A 19,567-nucleotide genomic window follows, 5' to 3' on the forward strand; every position below is an offset into this window, starting at 1 on the left:
GAACCTGATTCTCTGTATATACCTGTATACAACTTGAAGTTGAACCTGCATCTCTGTATATACCTGTAGACAGTTTAAAGTTTATGCTACAGTAACAACTCAACTGCCTAACTTTAAGAGGAAATGATAAGGAGAAAAAAATACCCAACTTTAAATTGAAATATTTAAGAAACCCCCTGTCTCCACACACTCATTCCACCTCACATTGGTAGTTGGAGACCCCCACAAAATATCTGGCACAGTAACAAGGCAATCTGATGTAAGATTTCAAAATAAAAGCCTTCTCAAATATGCTACAGTAACAACTCAATTGCCTAACTTTAACATGAACTGGTAAGGAAACAATTGCCCAACTTTAAATTGAAATATTTAAGAACCCCCCTGTTTCCACACACTCATTCCACCTTAGAGTGGTAGTTGAAGACTCCCACAATATATCTGGTGCAGTAACAAGGCAATCTGATGTAAGATTTCAAAATAAAAGCCTTCTCAACAACTCAACTGCCTAACTTTGAAATGAAATAATACAGTAAAAATTGCCCAACTTTAAATTGAAATATTTAAGAAACCCCCTGTTTCCACACACTCATTCGACCTTACAATGGTAGTTGATGACCCAAACTATATATCTGGCACAGTAACAAGGCAATCTGATGTAAGATTTCAAAATAAAAGCCTTCTCAAATATGCTACAGTAACAACTCAACTAACTTGAAAATGAAATAGTAAGGAACGTAATTGCCCAAACTTTAAATTGAAATATTTAAGAACCCCCCTGTTTCCACACACTCATTCCACCTTTACGGTGGCCCTGAAGGCCAACAGGAAATAAATATTTCAAAAGCGCAAAATATATTTCAGAAAACACAAAAACATTTCACAATACACAAAAACATTTCACAAAACACAAAAACATTTCACAATACACAAAAACATTTCACAATACACAAAAACATTTCACAATACACAAAAACATTTCACAATACACAAAAACATTTCACAATACACAAAAACATTTCACAATACACAAAAACATTTCACAATACACAAAAACATTTCACAAAACACAAAAACATTTCACAATACACAAAAACATTTCACAAAACACAAAAACATTTCACAATACACAAAAACATTTCACAAAACGCAAAAACATTTCACCGATCGCAGAATACATTTCACGAAACCGGAAAGGGTAGGACCATGGTGCTTGTTTGTGATTGGCTAAACCCAAGTCTGTCCGGCATCAGTCATTTATCATTTCCTGTTTACACTTCTTACCGCAATGGCTGAGCCAACGCGAAATTTGAAGTGTCTACCGGCATGGAAGAGGAACTTGAGTTGATAGCGGAATACGTCAACAAGGGAAATACATATAGTGTGATTCTTGATATGCTCTCCTCGTATCATGACATACACATTTCAGTTGGAAGCCTAAAATCGCGCTGAAAGTGTCGTGCCAAAAGAAGTACCCCCGGTAGGATTTGTATCCCCCTGCCGCCTTTGCCGAAGGAGCTGACTATCGACTATCAGGCGTAGATTTCGCCTCAGTGAATAAAAATGACAATAAAAGAATGTATAAAGCAGAAGATTAGTTTTGATCATCTGTTTTATTCATCATTATCGTGTTTTTGTCAGTAATATCTTTTAAAATAAGATCTTTTAAGTAAACGTTTTAATACTGCAGCTTGGTGCACACTCATTACGCTGAACTGAGAACGCATCTTTTTCCTCCTGCGTCCTGTCATTGTATTTTGGCGGCGTGTTGGTCATCAAATCTGGGTCCACGCTGCTGTACATGAGTAACAGACATATTTTCTTCATAACTTTTATCATCTTCTATTAGCGCTGTTTAGCGTCAAGCCGCTGACATGCACTCACCACTTCCCACTTCCGCCTCGAGGTATTTCAAAATAAAGGTCCTGCATAGCCATTTCACTGAATATTAACTTGTCTATTGACCAGTCTGAACAAGATTTATGTACAGAGAGATCAATTTCAGACCATTTATTTCAACACATCGTCCACTTCGACTGCATCCCACTCTAAACAAGTGTTTCACAGTGTAAAGAACTGTAAAAAACAAAGGAACATTTAATTGCGATCAAATATGTCATCTCTTCAGGGTGTATAAATGGTGCAAAGTGTATCCCCCCTCCAGAATGCTCAAATCATGAACTACCATCATAACATTCATTTTGTGTTCATTTCTGATCAAGCCTGATAATACTGGAGAGTTTGAACAGGTTAACTCACTTCTATTTCAAGTTACAGGGGGATAAAAATTATTTCAGGGCCAAATCTAGGCCTGATGTATTTGTTATCCCCCCTCTAACTTCAAGAGTAATGCTTCAAACTTCTCCAAAGTCCCAAATGTTATCAGTGGTGATGAGAGCTGGCCAAGAAAAGACAACTGAGGCAGGGGCCCTCAACCCTGGCTTGTGGGTGGGGGGCACAAATTATTTCAGGGCCGAATCGGGGCCTGATTTGTTATATCCCCTCTAACATCAAGAGGAAAGCTCAAAACGGTTCCAATTTCACAAATGTCATCAGTTGTCATGAGAGCTGGCCAAGAAAAGTCTATTGAGGCAGGGGAGGTAATTTGCATTAAAGCAAAGACAAGGCAGTAGTACACCAGAGATGTCATCTCTTCAGGGTGCATAAATGGTGTACTACTGCCTTGTCTTTGCTTTAATGCAAATTACAAATGATTTTAGGTCTCATTTTAACCTTGCCAGGATTTGTACCCCCATCCACAAGGAAGAGGTGGGGCTCCCTGCCTCAATAGACTTTTCTTGGCCAGCTCTCATGACAACTGATGACATTTGTGAAATTGGAACCGTTTTGAGCTTTCCTCTTGATGTTAGAGGAGATATAACAAATCAGGCCCCGATTCGGCCCTGAAATAATTTGTGCCCCCCACCCACAAGCCAGGGTTGAGGGCCCCTGCCTCAGTTGTCTTTTCTTGGCCAGCTCTCATCACCACTGATAACATTTGGGACTTTGGAGAAGTTTGAAGCATTACTCTTGAAGTTAGAGGGGGGATAACAAATACATCAGGCCTAGATTTGGCCCTGAAATAATTTTTATCCCCCTGTAACTTGAAATAGAAGTGAGTTAACCTGTTCAAACTCTCCAGTATTATCAGGCTTGATCAGAAATGAACACAAAATGAATGTTATGATGGTAGTTCATGATTTGAGCATTCTGGAGGGGGGATACACTTTGCACCATTTATACACCCTGAAGAGATGACATATTTGATCGCAATTAAATGTTCCTTTGTTTTTTACAGTTCTTTACACTGTGAAAGACTTGTTTAGAGTGGGATGCAGTCGAAGTGGACGATGTGTTGAAATAAATGGTCTGAAATTGATCTCTCTGTACATAAATCTTGTTCAGACTGGTCAATAGACAAGTTAATATTCAGGGAAATGGCTATGCAGGACCTTTATTTTGAAATACCTCGAGGCGGAAGTGGGAAGTGGTGAGTGCATGTCAGCGGCTTGACGCTAAACAGCGCTAATAGAAGATGATAAAAGTTATGAAGAAAATATGTCTGTTACTCATGTACTGCAGTGTGGACCCAGATTTGATGACCAACACGCCGCCAAAATACAATGACAGGACGCAGGAGGAAAAAGATGCGTTCTCAGTTCAGCGTAATGAGTGTGCACCAAGCTGCAGTATTAAAACGTTTACTTAAAAGATCTTATTTTAAAAGATATTACTGACAAATACACGATAATGATGAATAAAACAGATGATCAAAACTAATCTTCTGCTTTATACATTCTTTTATTGTCATTTTTATTCACTGAGGCGAAATCTACGCCTGATAGTCGATAGTCAACTCCTTCGGCAAAGGCGGCAGGGGGGATACAAATCCTACCGGTGGTACTTCTTTTGGCACGACACTTTCAGCGCGATTTTAGGCTTCCAACTTAAATGTGTATGTCATGATACGAGGAGAGCATATCAAGAATCACACTATATGTATTTCCCTTGTTGACGTATTCCGCTATCAACTCAAGTTCCTCTTCCATGCCGGTAGACACTTCAAATTTCGCGTTGGCTCAGCCATTGCGGTAAGAAGTGTAAACAGGAAATGATAAATGACTGATGCCGGACAGACTTGGGTTTAGCCAATCACAAACAAGCACCATGGTCCTACCCTTTCCGGTTTCGTGAAATGTATTTTGCGATCGGTGAAATGTTATTGTGTATTGTGAAATGTTTTTGTGTATTGTGAAATGTTTTTGTGTTTTGTGAAATGTATTTTGCGATCGCGGAAATGTTTTTGTGTTTTGTGAAATGTTTTTGTGTTTTGTGAAATGTTTTTGTGTATTGTGAAATGTTTTTGTGTTTTGTGAAATGTATTTTGCGATCGCGGAAATGTTTTTGTGTTTTGTGAAATGTTTTTGTGTTTTGTGAAATGTTTTTGTGTATTGTGAAATGTTTTTGTGTATTGTGAAATGTTTTTGTGTTTTGTGAAACGTTTTTGTGTATTGTGAAATGTTTTTATGTTTTGTGAAATGTTTTTGTGTATTGTGAAATGTTTTCGTGTATTGTGAAATGTTTTTGTGTTTTCTGAAATATATTTTGCGCTTTTGAAATATTTATTTCCTGTTGGCCTTCAGGGCCACCGTACACCTTAGAGTGGTAGTTGAAGACTCCCACATTATATCTGGTGCAGTAACAAGGCAATCTGATGTAAGATTTCAAAATAAAAGCCTTCTAAACAACTCAAGTGCCTGACTTCAAAATGAACTAAGAAGGAAAAAATTGCCCATCTTTATAATTAAATTTTTAAGAAACCCCCTATTTCCACACACTCACTCAACCTTACAGTGGTAGTTGAAGACCGAAACAACTTTTCTGGTGCAGTAACAAAGCAAACTGATGGAAGATTCCTAAATAAAAGTCGTTTAAAATATGCTACAGTAACAACTCAACTGCCTAACTTCAAAATGAAAAAATAAGGAAAAACTGCCAAACTTTGAATTGAAATATTTAAGAAACCCCTGTTTCCACACACTCATTCGACCTTACAATGGTAGTTGAAGACCCCCACAATAGTTCTGGTGCAGTAACAAGGCAGTCTGACGTAAGATTTCAAAATAAAAGCCTTCTCAAATATGCTACAGTAACAACTCAAGTGCCTAACTTCAAAATGAATTAAGAAGGAAAATAATTGCCCAACTTTAAATTGAAATATTGAAGAAACCTCCTGTTTCCACACACTCATTCCACCTTTGATTGGTAGTTGAAGACCCAAACAATATTTCTGGCACAGTAACAAGGCAATCTGATGGAAGATTTCAAAATAAAAGCTTTCTCAAATATGCTACAGTAACAACTCAATTGCCTAACTTTAACATGAACTAGTAAGGAAAAATTGCCCAACTTTAAATTGAAATATTTAAGAAACCCCATTTCCATACACTCATTCCACCTTACAGTGGTAGTTGAAGACCCCCACAAGATATCTGGCGCAGTAACAAGGCAATCTGATGTAAGATTTCACAATAAAGGCCTTCTCAACAACTCAACTGCCCAACTTTAAACTGAAATATTCAAGAAACCTCCTGTTTCCACACACTCATTCCACCTTCCAGTGGTAGTTGAAGACCCCCACAAGATATCTGGCGCAGTAACAAGGCAGTCTGACGTAAGATTTCAAAATAAAAGCCTTCTCAAATATGCTACAGTAACAACTCAAGTGCCTAACTTCAAAATGAAATAGTAAGGAACATAATTGCCCAAACTCCAAATTGAAATATTTAAGAAACCCCCTGTTACCACACACTCATTCCACCTCACAGTGGTAGTTGAAGACCCAAACAATATTTCTGGCACAGTAACAAGGCAATCTGATGTAAGGTTTCAAAATAAAAGCCTTCTCAAATATGCTACAGTAACAACTCAACTGCCTATCTTTAAAATGAAATAATAAGGAAAAAAAAATTCCAATATTAAATTGAAATATTTAAGAAACCCACTGATACCACACATGTATTCCACCTTAGAGTGGTAGTTGAAGACCCCCACAATAGTTCTGGCGCAGTAACAAGGCAATCTGATGTAAGATTTCAAAATAAAAGCCTTCATTCCGGAACCTGCGCCTCTGAAAGTGGCTGCAAAGTTTGGTGTCTCTTAACTGTTTTCAATTTTTGTCGTGTTTTGTCAGCTGCTGATGGAGGTTTCTGCTTGGACAAGAGTTTTTTCAAGAGAGAAGCTTCTTTCATTGAGACAGAACAAATCTGGACAACAATATCCAATTCCAGTGGACATCTTGAGGTGTTTTCGTGGTTGCTGTGCTGGTGCAAAGGTGAAGGCTAGGAAATGGAGATATAAGCCCTTTCTTCCATCAGTCATCATGGGAAACATCAACTCTTTGCCCAACAAAAGTGACAAGCTGGAGACATTGGTGAAGACTGACAAAACATACCGTGAATGCAGTCTCCTGTGTTTTACTGAAACCTGGTTGAATCAAAACAACTCAGACTCAACTGTGGATCTACCTGGCTTCACTCTCATAAGGTCAGACAGAGATGGCAAAGCTACTGGCAAGAAGAAAGGAGGGGCTTTATTTGTTAACCAGAGATGGTGTAACTCCTCACACATAACTGTTAAGGAGAAGTTGTGTTGTCCAGGTATTGAACTGTTGGCAGTTGCCCTTCGGCCATATTATGTTCCAAGGGAGTTCAGACATATCATAACAATACTTGTATACATTCCACCCAAGGCAACTGATTTGGTTCCGTGTGATGTTTTGCATGATCTGTTGGTAGGATACAGACTCAACATCCTGAGGCACTTGTAATAATATCAGGAAATTTCAACCATGACACCCTCTCCTCCCATCTGACTGGATTTACACAGTTTTTTTAACTGCCCTACCAGAGAAAACAAAACCCTAGACCTGCTGTATGCTAATGTCAAAGAAGCTTACAGAGCTACTGCCTTATCACCACTGGGCAGGTCAGATCATAACTTGGTTTTTCTGCAGAACTGTTACAAACCTTGTGTGCTGAGGCAGCCTGCAACTGAAGTCAAAATCAGAAGATGGACTCCTCAAGCTAGTGAAGCTCTAAGGGACTGCTTTGAATCAACAGACTGGAATGTGCTGCTGGAAACAGATGAGGACAGTATGAACATTGACAGACAGGTTGATTGTTTTACTGAGTACATCAACTTCTGTAGAGACACAGTCATACCTGCAAAGACTATTCGCTGTTTCCCCAATAACAAACCCTGGATCACAAGTGACATAAAGGCAATCCTCAACCAGAAAAAGAAAGCTTTTAGAGATGGTAACAAAGAATGGCTCAAAGAAGTGCAACATGAGTTGAAGAGGAGACTGAAGATGGCAAAGCTGGAATACAAAAAGAAGACAGAGAGGAATTTTCAACACAGCAACATCTGTGATGTGTGGAGAGGAATCATTACCATCTCTGGACATAACAGTAAAAAGAAAAGGGAGCCAATAGTGGGTGATGTGGAAAGAGCTGATGAACTCAACCTGTTCTTCAGCAGATTTGACACTGTGGACACACCTACTTCCTCTGCTGCTCCTCCTTCTACTCCTCAACATATGGAAATCCCCACCATAGCTCCTCCTTCTCCTTCTTTGTCTCCTACACATGTCTCCACAGCTGCAGCCTCTTCCCTTCTAGCACCTGTACCCTTCTCTGTCACAGAGACAGGGGTGAGGTTGGAGCTTGAGAGACTTTGCTCTGGGAAGGCAGCTGGCCCAGATGGTGTGTGTCCAAGGCTGCTTAAAGACTGTGTTGTACAACTGTGTCAACCTCTCCACAGGATCTTCAACCTGAGTCTACAGCTGGCGCGGGTGCCTGCTCTATGGAAAACATCCTGTATTGTACCGGTACCAAAAATCAAATGTCCAGCTGAACTAAGTGGCTATAGACCTATTCCCCTTACCTCACACATCATGAAAACTCTGGAGTTTCTATGCCTACTGAGGTCAAAGACAAACTTGATTCCCCGCAGTCTGCATACAAAGAACACATTGGAGTGGATGATGCCATCCTCTTATGCTTCACCGTGCCCTGTCTCATCTGGAGGAACCTGGAGTTTATGTGAGAATCATGTTCTTTGATTTTTCAAATGCATTCAACTCCATCCAACCCACCATATTCAAAGACAAGCTCACGGAGATGAAGTGGATCCTTCCTGTGTTTCTTGGATCACAGATTATCTGACAGGAAAGCCACAGTTTGTCAGGCAGGGGAATTGTGTTTCTCGGACATTAATGAGCAGTACAGGGGCTCCACAAGGGACAGTCCTGGCTCCATTCCTGTTCACACTGTATACATCAGACTTCAAATACAGCACTGAGTAAATACAGCACTGAGTCCTGCCACATCCAGAAATACTCGGATGACACTGCTATCGGGGCATGTATCAGAAATGGACAAGAAGCTGTCTCATAGATTTCCGCAGATCCAAACCCCCTCTTCGGCCAGTGAACACTTGTGGCATGGACATCGAGATGGTGACATCATATAAATATTTAGGCGTACACCTGGATAATAAGTTGGACTGGTCTAAAACCGTAGACTTCATCCACAAAAAGGGGCAGAGCCGCCTCTTTTGCCTCAGAAGACTCCGATCAATAGACATCTGCAGTAAGATGCTGCAGATGTTTCATCAGTCTGTGGTGGCAAGTGTTCTGTTTTATGCTACAGTCTGCTGGGGAGGCAGTGTAAAACACAAGGATGCAAGGTGTCTGAACAAAGTGGTTAAAAAAGCTGGCTCTGTGGTAGGAATCAAATTGAAGTCATTGGAGGATGAGGTGGAGAGACATGCACTGAGCAAGGTGGAGGCCATTCTGAGAAACATGGATCATCCACTTCATATCTCCCTCAGTGAGCAAAGAAACAACAGTGGTGGACAGCTCCTATTCCTGCGCTGCAGGACAGAAAGTTTTAGAAAATCTTTTATACAATCAGCAATTAGACTGTATAATTCTAAAGTAAACTGATGAGACTCCCAGACGATTGAATTTCCCTTCGGGGATAAATAAATGTCTTGTATTGTATTGTATTCTCAAATATGCTACAATAACAACTCAACTGCCTAACTTTAAAAGGAAATAATACGGAAAATAATTGCCCAACTTTAAATTGAAATATTTAAGAAACCCCCTGTTTCCACACACTCATTCCACCTTACAGTGGTAGTTGAAGACTCCCACAATATATCTGGCGCAGAAAAAAAGCAATCTGACGTAAGATTTCAAAATTACAGCAATGGACATAGACATGTAAATGTGCCAGATTGTAGCCATGGGCTAATTTCCATCTGTAGTCCCTGGCAGGATGATGGTATATACAAAAAAAAGTACATTAAAAATCTACATAAGAGTCAGACAACACCAAAACAAGACAACATAGATGATACAATAAAATACAGAGACCCAAATAAAACAATACTTAGCTTAGGACAGACCAGAAATAAATTGACCATTCCAGTTAAAGTGCATAAGGCTTATGATAAAGTGCTGTAGTGCTAAAGTGCAAGTGCGCTGATATATTGCACATGGTCATGAGTGTGCTTAAAGAAGAAATTGCACATCGCCCTAGGCCTAGTTAGATAAAGTGCTGATATTATTGCACATAGCCCTATTGCACATAGTAAGCATTAACAGACCTGTTTATGCATATATTATTGCACCAAGAAGAAAACTTCCATAAGTGCATCTATGCATGTATTATTGCACAAAATATGCATAAACAGCTGTATGTAAGTATGTCTGCATAGAAATATTGAGATGGTTAAACACGGTCACAGTTCTGGTTTGTCCTGACATTTTGCCCAAAGGTGGAGCACCTAAGAGGTTTTTCGCAGTCCCCTAACGGTTGCTCTAGTCAGTCTAGTTGACGACTCACTTATTGTTTTCTGTTTGATGTAATCATTTAGTGGAGGCGGTGCAAGCCCATGTAAAACTTTATGTATCAGGCCGGCAGTTTTAAATTTTTGAAATTTTTCAAAGTTCAAGAGCTTGTACTTTTGAAGGATAGTACAGTGGTGGTATGAGAGTGGTTTCCTGTCCAGTTTTTTTAATGCTTTTTTGTACAGGGATTCAACAGGTTTAAGAAATGATGCTCCTGTAAGTGACCAGCTAGTTATACAGTAATCAATATGTGAGAGTATCATTGAATGTAAAAATAAAAGAGCAGCACCTTCTGAAAGAGATGTTTAAATTTTTCTAAAGTTATTTAGGTTAAATTTAACCTTGTTTGACACTTTCTTAATTTGGCTCTTAAAGGAAAGAGAAGAGTCCAGAGTAACCCCCGGGTACTGAAACTCATTCACTAGTTGTAATTCTTCCCCTCCTAGAAATACATTCGAATGAGACATCTCTTTTGGCTGTTTAGAGAACATCATGCAGACTGTTTTCTTAGTATTTAAAAGAAGACATGATTTGTTAAGCCAGTCCTGAATGTGGCTCATTGCTAAGGTGAGAATTTGACTGGCTTCTTTGACATTTCCAGCTGGTGTAAAAATTACGGCATCATCTGCATACATCTGAAAATTAACATCTTGACAGGCATTGGGAAAATCATTGATGTACAGGGAGAATAGGATCGGTCCGAGAATGGAGCCTTGTGGGACCCCCCATGGACAGTCAAGGTAAGGAGATTTGACACCGTTGACCACAACACACTGTTTCCTGTTTGTTAAGTATGATTTGATCCAGCTTAAAGCTTCAGCAGAGAAATTGAAGTGGGTAAGTTTAGAGAGCAAGACTGGGTGGTCAACGGTGTCAAATGCCTCTTTCAGATCAAAAAATACAGCACCAACACAGTCTTTTTTATCTAGGAAATGTTTGGGGTTTTTCAAGGAACATAGTGAGAGCAGTTTCAGTGGAATGGTGGGTGCGATAGGGCAGGACAACTTTCACCAACACATCCAATCTCATCACATTGATTGGACTCCAGGTTGGCTGACTCCTGGCTCCAATTAGCTCTTGGAGAAGTCATTAGCCTAGGGGTTCACATACTTTTTCCACCCTGGACGGTGAATGTTTATATGTTTTGTTCAATACAAACATAAAAACATATCATTTTTTGTGCAGCATTAGTTTAAGCAGACTGTGTTTGTCTATGGTTGGAATTAGATGAAGATCGGAACACATTTGATGACCAATTTATGCAGAAATCCAAGAAATCTCAAAGGGTTCACATACTTTCTAGTGACTGTATTTAAGAAACCCCCTGTTACCACACCTTTATTCCACCTTAGAGTGAGAGTTGAAGACCCCCACAATATATCTGGCGCAGTAACAAGGCAATCTGATGTAAGGTTTCAAAATAACAGCCTTCTCAAATTTGCTATGTTCATTGTCCAATGGAAAACTTTAAATTGAAATATTTAAGAAACCCCCTGTTACCACACACTCATTCCACCTACGAGTGATAGTTGGAGACCCCCACAATATATCTAGCAAAGTGACAAGGCAATCTGATATAAGATTTAAAAAAAAAAAAGCCTTCTCAAATATGCCACAGTAACAACTCAACTGCCTAACTTTAAAATGAAATAATAAGGAAAATAATTGCCCAACTTTAAATTGAAATACTTAAGAGACCCCCTGTTTCCACACACTCATTCCACCTTACAGTGGGATATGTAGTCAGAACATGGAAGATCAAAAACAACTGAGATCAGAGCAGATAGTGGAGACGCAGGGATGGAGGTAATCTAAGCTAAAAGTTCTAAAATATTCAGTTTTGGCACAAAATGCCCCCCAAAAATACTGAGGGATCAAGTGGCCAGTTTTGCCAGCGGACGCTGGAAGAAACTTTTAACTTTTGTGTGAGAAATCGGTAACTCACTGAAACCAACAGTGAGTCCACCATCGGTGCTTTCATTCATCTGCTTTGGCCAGCCAAGAGGCTAAAGACTGCCGCCTTTTCCGACCCAGACTCTGAGGAATGGTTGCCAAGTGAGCGGAGCGGGTCTTGATCTCTGTCCCAGAGCAATGGAGACAAGTTAACCTTAGTAACCCACTGATTATTCAGCCAAATTTATCGAATAAAACCATCACTTATGGGTTCACTCATGTGATTTCAGAAGCAGACTTGAGAGAGGAGTAAGCCCCATGCAATTCTGTAACACAGTCTGTTGGCAAAAAAAATGGTAAGAACAAAAAAAATCTATATTATAGATTATATATAATTTATATAACAGATTATAGATTATATTACTTCTATAATTTGCAGGCAGTGCCAGGGGACACGCAAGCAGGAGAGGACGTGGGCGTATAGGGGGTCCCTGGCGGCAGTCCAGTTGTATTGTGCTGTATTTTATATTTATTTTTATTTATTTTACAATAAAATAACATTTGTAATACAATTTTCAGATGTCTTTTATGTCATTAAAGGCAAAATTATAACATCCAAATCATTGTTTTGCTTGACAGACTCTCTTTCACAAAAATGCATTTTTCTCAGTTTTCTAGCAAAAAAGTGGTCTTTTTGGTGAAACTAGCCTCTATTCAACTTCAGATAGATCAAGAACGGAAGAAGGTGCAAACAAACGTTTTTTTCCACGATGAAATAGAGGGTTTTCTCTTTCATTTGAGCTATTCTGTGTTTTCAGAGTCATAGTACAAAATATTCTGTGGGTCTTGAAAGATGACTCAAAATGGCCAAAAACGCTGGCACAAGGCACTTCCCATTTTATAAAAGGGCTGGCACTCAATGAGTTAAACAGTTATTAAACAGTTAAAAGAGGTAGAAGTCATCTGGCACCACTGGGTTGAACAAAGTATTGATATTAATGCATTGATGTATTCAGGATTAATGTGTGATCATCCTTGTGAAGTCTGGTGATGACTGAAATAAACACTAAAATGTTAGGCATAAAGGCATTATTGGTGTAATTTCCCAGCAAAAAGTAGACAAAAATGAAGTTTAAGTTTGGACTCCGGTGGAAACTCAAGCTTTTGATAAATTAAGATCTCCAGGTTGTCTAGTTTTAGCAAAAAAAAAAAAAATCTTGCGTCAATCAGAAAAAATCCCTTAGGACTAGTCGGTTAAAATGTGCAAAGTGTTTGTAGGTGGAAAATGCCACAAAAACACCTAAATTTGACCTTCTGCTGTTTGTAGTGAGACTTTTAAAAAAATTTTCATGCATGTAGCCCTTACCCAGGGTCCTCTCTCACTTCCAGCACTGTGGGATCAACGCTGTGCTCAAAGGAACCCGTTTAGACGTCTGACACAGAAGTTACGAAAAGAACCATAGAGGTTCTGAGACAACTATCCAAAGTCCTACCACACTGCTTTGACCAGAGGAAGAGCCAGTGAAGTGTTGATGCAGAAGGGATGTATACTCAAGAAGTAAGGCACTGAAAAATGTTCAATAAAACTGAATTACAGAATGAGTCTTTTTTTTAATAGCTTTACCTTGTATGACTTATCTGACATTAACTCTGCAGCACTGATGACTGATAAAAATCATAAATGCAAGAATACACAAGTTAAAAACAGTCAGACCTCATAGGCCTTCCTGAACCCCCAACTTTCCTGGCTGTGAAACGCGAGGACCGTGTTTCTGTGTCCCGCCAAAATAAACTTTACCTGCGAGATGACCGTGGATTTGGCTCCCTTTTTATGAGCATCATCATCATCTCAAACAAACAAAATACAAATGTTCTAATATCAATTAATAGATTGATAAATTAGTGTTCATATTCAATAAACATCAGTTAATAGATAGAGAAATCGATGTATTCTTGGTTTCTTTAACTTAACTTTAATTAATCTGAGTTTTAGGTGAATGTTTTTTAATGAGCCAGTGTTAATTGTGGTATTATGTGGTAATAGTTCTTAAAACTCACCAACTTTTACTTTTTTTTGTACAGGAACAACAATCAATCCTTGAGTCCCTCAGCAATATCCATCATGAACAATCTCTCAATAGGAACTGTTTTTTCATGAGACCTACTGCTTCATTCATTCATCCATATTAAACTTAAGAGTTCCTCATACATTTATGATACCAGCCTATTCTTAACTTGCAGTAATAAATAACTACCCAGAGACCTTCAGTACCTTCATAGACATTCACTTAAAAACACAAGAGTTTATGGAAATGTGAGAAGGTCCAGATATTTTGGAGGGCAGTTTGTGCAGAAGTGACCACATCAATTGGCCAGCAGGTGTCAGTAAATCCACTTCTCTGTCTACTTGGTAAGATTCCTGTCTCTCTTAAAGGTCGCTTATTTTCCCTTTTAAGACAAGTTTATATCTGTCTCAGAGGTCCCCAAAACATGGCTGTGAAGTTTGCTGCTGTAAAACCTCTAGTATATGAATTTTGCATGTCTAAAACCTCTCTGTTTCAGCCCTGCTCAGAACAAGCTGTTTCTGTGTCTTTAAATGTTACTGATCTGTCTGACCACACCCCTCTTAGGAAATGGATGTGGCACTTCAGAGGCCTGTACGACGAAGCTGGATTAACATGCCCGGGATATCTCTCCGCTAGCTGGATTGATTTATCAAGACATTCTCAATCCAGGTTGGCTGTACGACAATGCTGGTTATCAACTCAGTATCTGCACCCAGGGTTTTCCATTCTGGATCAGTGCCCGCTCACATAAAAGGGGTGGTGTTTGCAGCGTCTGACCAATCACAAACATGGAGAGACCCTGCAGAGCAGCATATTTCTCAATGGAGGAACAGACAATCTTTCTTAAAAAAATATGAGGAATTTAAAGCAATCATCCAGAAAACCTTAAAAAGAGGGAAACTTTTTTGCCCTTTTTCACTATTTTTTGACACTTTTCATCTATTAAAGCTCCCTTTTGCCATTAAATAGCACTTTTTTTTCCTATTTTTGCCCATTTTTGCCACTCTTGACTGCTTGTGCCCATTTAAGTTACTTTTCACTTGTTTTTTGGCCATGTTTTTGCCACTTTTGGACCATTTTTTGCTGCCTGTAAGTCATTTTTTTGTCACTTCTCAACCATTTTTGCTACTTTCTTGCTGGTTCTTGAGGCCAGGCCAGAAGCAACATTGTTGCCACAACAGAAGCCAGGAAGGAATGCTGGCAGAAAATTGCCGACTCTGTTAATGCCTGAATTCATCAGATTATACAATATTAGTTCATGGGACAATATAAACGGACAGCACTCTGATCACTCAGTGTCACTTTATTATGGCATAGATGTTTGGGGCAGAGCTTCCTCAGCCAATTTTGTGTTGTAATATTAATTCCTCACCGTGACAGCAAGAGTAGTTGTGCGTTCCATTAATCCATGTTTCTGCAGTTATGCCATGTGTAACCATTATTTTTAACCCCATTATTTCAGATGCAACCCTAGTGGAGCATAAAGAACTTGGGAACAATTGAAAATCAAATATAAAAGCGGTGAGTGACAAGGCTTTATTTCTCCTCACTGTCTCTGAAACCACCAGAATTTATTTGATATTGTTTGCAGCCCACAGGAAAATATGCTATTTAAAGGAAACAGGGGAAGGGCCTCCTTCTCAGGAAATAGGATGTCATTGGGTAAATCGAAAGGATTGCATCTATCCCTAAATATTCTTTCACTCCTAAGTGCTATTCTCACAATCTGTGCACCAAGGTCTACAGGATCTTCTAAGAATGGACAGGCCATTTTCCAAGAGAACTGATTGGTCAGAAGGCGGTGCTTTTATACTCACTGATCTCGTATCCAGAACATACCCTGCTCCGGAGCAGGTTAGCCGTTCAGCATAAGTTACCAAGGTGATTTATCCCAGTAATAAGTGAACCAGTGTCATCATACAGAAAATCCAGGGTTAATCCTGAAGTTATCTCAATAAGAGAAAATCCAGCTTTGTCGTACAGGCCTCTGCTGTTACCTGAGCTATCCAGCATCTCAACTGGCATGTAAGAGAGCGGAACTTTCTTCCAAGAGGGGAGGGTCAACCAAACCTGGGGGCGGGGCTAACTCCCAACACGAGTCATGAGGGTAAAATCTTAGAGCGGTTTGTTTCAGCATACATTTTCTAAAAGGTGGAGAAAGAGAGGGGAGGAGGGAATGGATTTTTCTGGTACTTGAGGGGATTGTAGACAGGCCAGGGTACATGTTTTGTTAGAAAGCCTGAAGAAGGGATTTTTGCATAATATGTCCCCTTTAAGAAAAATGAGGATGTGGTCCAGTCTCTTCTGATGATGGCAAGGAAAGCAATAATGATGAAATGGATTATGGATGATCCTTCAACTGTTCTTGTGTGGAAGTCTCTGATCTCAGAGGTTGTTGCCTTGGTAAAGCTTGGATGCTATGTTGATGAAACTAATCTTTTTTTGCAGAAATGGAAGAAGTCACTGGAACAGTTGGGACTTGACTATAATTTGGCCCTAATAAATAATATTGCAGGGGAGTCACGTGATGCAGGCAGAGAAGATAGCAGCTTAGCTGAGAGGCTCTGCAGCCACGGCAGTTTATTTACTAAAATTTGAGCTATACATCTTACATTTTTTTCCGTCAGTTGGACAAAAGAAGGTGGTGATACAGGGACAGTTTTATGCCTATGTCCAAGATGCCTTACCAACAGCAAAAGATTGCAACACGCCACCAAGATGCCACAAGTAAGCAGGGTGACGCTGGCACAGCTAAAGCTAGAAACACACACGATGATGCTAATGCATCCTCGCCATGGAAAGCAGGTTTAGACGCACCTACGCCGTCTCAAACGGACAAGATGGCAAAAGAAATATCCAGCATCTATGCCCTATTAAGGGAAATATCTGAGAACCAAGACAGTAAGCTAAATGCCATACAGTCTGCAACAAGAGCGGTGGAGGCCAAGCTCTCTGGTATAGCTACCCGCCTAAGTGATGTCGAGTCCTGCATTGACTTCCTCGAGGATGCTACCAAGGCTCTGGAAGAGAATCAACGGCCACGAAATCTGAGGTGGAGTAGCTGCAGCAGAAAAGTAGATGACCTGGAGAACAGGAGTCGGCGGAATAACTTACGATTCTTTTGGATTCCTAGAGGGCTGTGAGGGTCAGGATGCAGTAGCCATCCTGCGTGATGCTATCTCGCAGCTCCTCAACATTGACTTCCCAAGAGGACTGGACAATGACCGCGCACACCAAGCCCTGACCAGACGCAAACCTGACGATCAACCCCCCAGAGCAATTTTTGCCTGCTTCTTACGGTTCCAGGACTTGTTTTAGTTCTTCTTGTTTTTGGACTAGATATTTTTTTCTTATATATTGCTTGGTGACGATGGCCACAGTGACCAATCGTATTATCCAAAATATGTTATTTCATGTTATTTCAGATTGCATGATGGAGACTGACAGGGGAGGGTGTTAAAGCTAATGACATGGAATGTCCAGGGTCTCAACCATCCAATCAAAAGGAAAAAAATTCTAACATTTTTCAAGTCCGAAAAATATGATATTGCCTTTCTACAAGAGACACATTTACTTGTTCAGGAATCGAAAAAGCTGTGTAGGGCCACACCTCTGCCTCATGTGGAAGCAGCCGAAGTAGAGGGGTAGCGATCTTAGTAAATAAGCAGCTACAGTTTAAATGTATTAAGGAGAGTGGTGATCAAGCAGGGAGGTTCTTGCTTATTCTTTCTGAGATTCAGGGTCATAAGGTAATTTTAGCAAACGTATATGCACCTAACAGTGATGATCCTGCATTTTTTGGTCAAACTCAATGAAATGGGGGACTATCCAGTCATAATGGGAGGAGATTTTAATCATGTGATGGACAATATCTTAGACTGCAGTATTCCCTCACGTCATCAAAGTAGATCAGTATCAGTTATGCAAGAAATGAATCAGAATCAGAATCTCTTTATCGTCCCATGAAGGGAAATTAGTTTTGCAGCAGGGGCACACAAAAGACAAGGTACACAATGACAACATCAGAATTGAAAAAAAAAAAAAAAAAAAAAACGTAAGACAACACATTATAAAAAACACCATAAACATACACAAAATCACTAGCTAAAGTTTAGTCCAGAGCTCATACCAAAAGTGGAAAATTACTACCAAGTAATTTAAAAGTGCAATATGTGGATGTGCCAAATGAGCAATAAAAGTGCAAGAAGAACAGGAGCAACCTAAGGGTTAACTGCCATTAAGTAAATAAATTGCACTGGGGATAAAAGAGACCTGAAGTCTTTTAGTACTCCTCATAGGAGCCCTAAAATGACGGCCTGAGGGCAAAAGCTCAAACTCGTTTCCAAGTGGATGATTAGAACAATCCAGAATAGCATTAGCCCTCCTCAAGACCTGTCTGTTATAGATAAACATTAGCCCTGTCTGCTGACTTCCTGAGATTTTTCCAGCAGTTTTAACAAGACTACTGAGATGATTCTTATTGGACAGGTTCAGGTTTCCAAACCATGCAACAATACAAAAGGTTAAAACAGATTCAATAAAACTTCTGTAAAAGAGAGTCATCATCTCAGTACAAACATGAAAGCTTCTCATTTTCCTCAAAAAGAACAATCTTTGTTGAACCTTCTTGGAGGTAGCATCAACATGGGGTTCAAAACACAGTTTATTTTCAAGGACCACACCCAGATATTCGTAGCCCTCCACCATCTCAGCATCAGCACCTTTTATAACGGTTGGTGGAGGAAAAGAGGGAGACTTTCTGAAATCAATAATAATGTCTTTAGTTTTCGACACATTCAACTCAAGAGAAGAGTCATCACACCAAGCTACAAAATCATCTACAACAGGCCCATCGTCCTGCTCATCCTCCTGAAGAAGACTAACAATAACCGTATCATCAGCAAACTTCAAGATGTGTCTGTTACTGAAGCTGCTGCGGCACTCATTAGTTTACAAAATAAAGAGGAGGGGCGACAAGCAGCAACCTTGAGGAGAACCAGTGAAAGAAGAGAGCACACTGGAAAGAACACCACTAACTCTCACACACTGTGACCTGTTAGTTAAAAAATCAGTTATCCAACCAGTCAGGTTAGGATCTAGCTTGAAATGATGGAGGAGCCTATCAGCAAGCAGAAAGGGTTGGATAGTATCGAATGCTGAGGAAAAGTCTATAAATAAGAGTCTGGCATGTGTCTTCTGCCCCTCAAGATGCCTGAACAAAAAGTGCAATAATGTAACAACTGCATCCTCCACACCTCTGCCAGCTCTGTATGCAAACTGCAATGGATCGAGGTGTTGTTCAACATGCAATAAAATTTCAGTCTTTATAATCTTCTCAAAAGTCGTCATTACAAGAGAAGTCAGAGCTACAGGCCTAAAGTCATTGAGTGCTTTGGGGAGCCACTCTTTGCTATAGGAACAATAACTGAATGTTTCCAAAGCTTGGGTACTTGCAAAGCCAATGGTCTTGTGGATATCTGGCGACTATTTAATCCATCTACAAGAGACTACACTTTCTTTTCCCTTCCTCATAATACACTGTCCAGGATTGATTACTTTTTTGTTTCTGATTCAGCAATCTCCTCAGTGGTATCCACCTGTCTGACCATGCCCCTCTATCTCTTTGTATGGTCCCTTTCTGTAGTACCGTCAAATTTCCTAGGTGAAGATTCAATTCAAGTTTGCTATT

The sequence above is a fragment of the Cheilinus undulatus genome, linkage group 12 (assembly GCF_018320785.1).
Source record: "Cheilinus undulatus linkage group 12, ASM1832078v1, whole genome shotgun sequence".
In the NCBI taxonomy this organism is placed as follows: domain Eukaryota; kingdom Metazoa; phylum Chordata; class Actinopteri; order Labriformes; family Labridae; genus Cheilinus; species Cheilinus undulatus.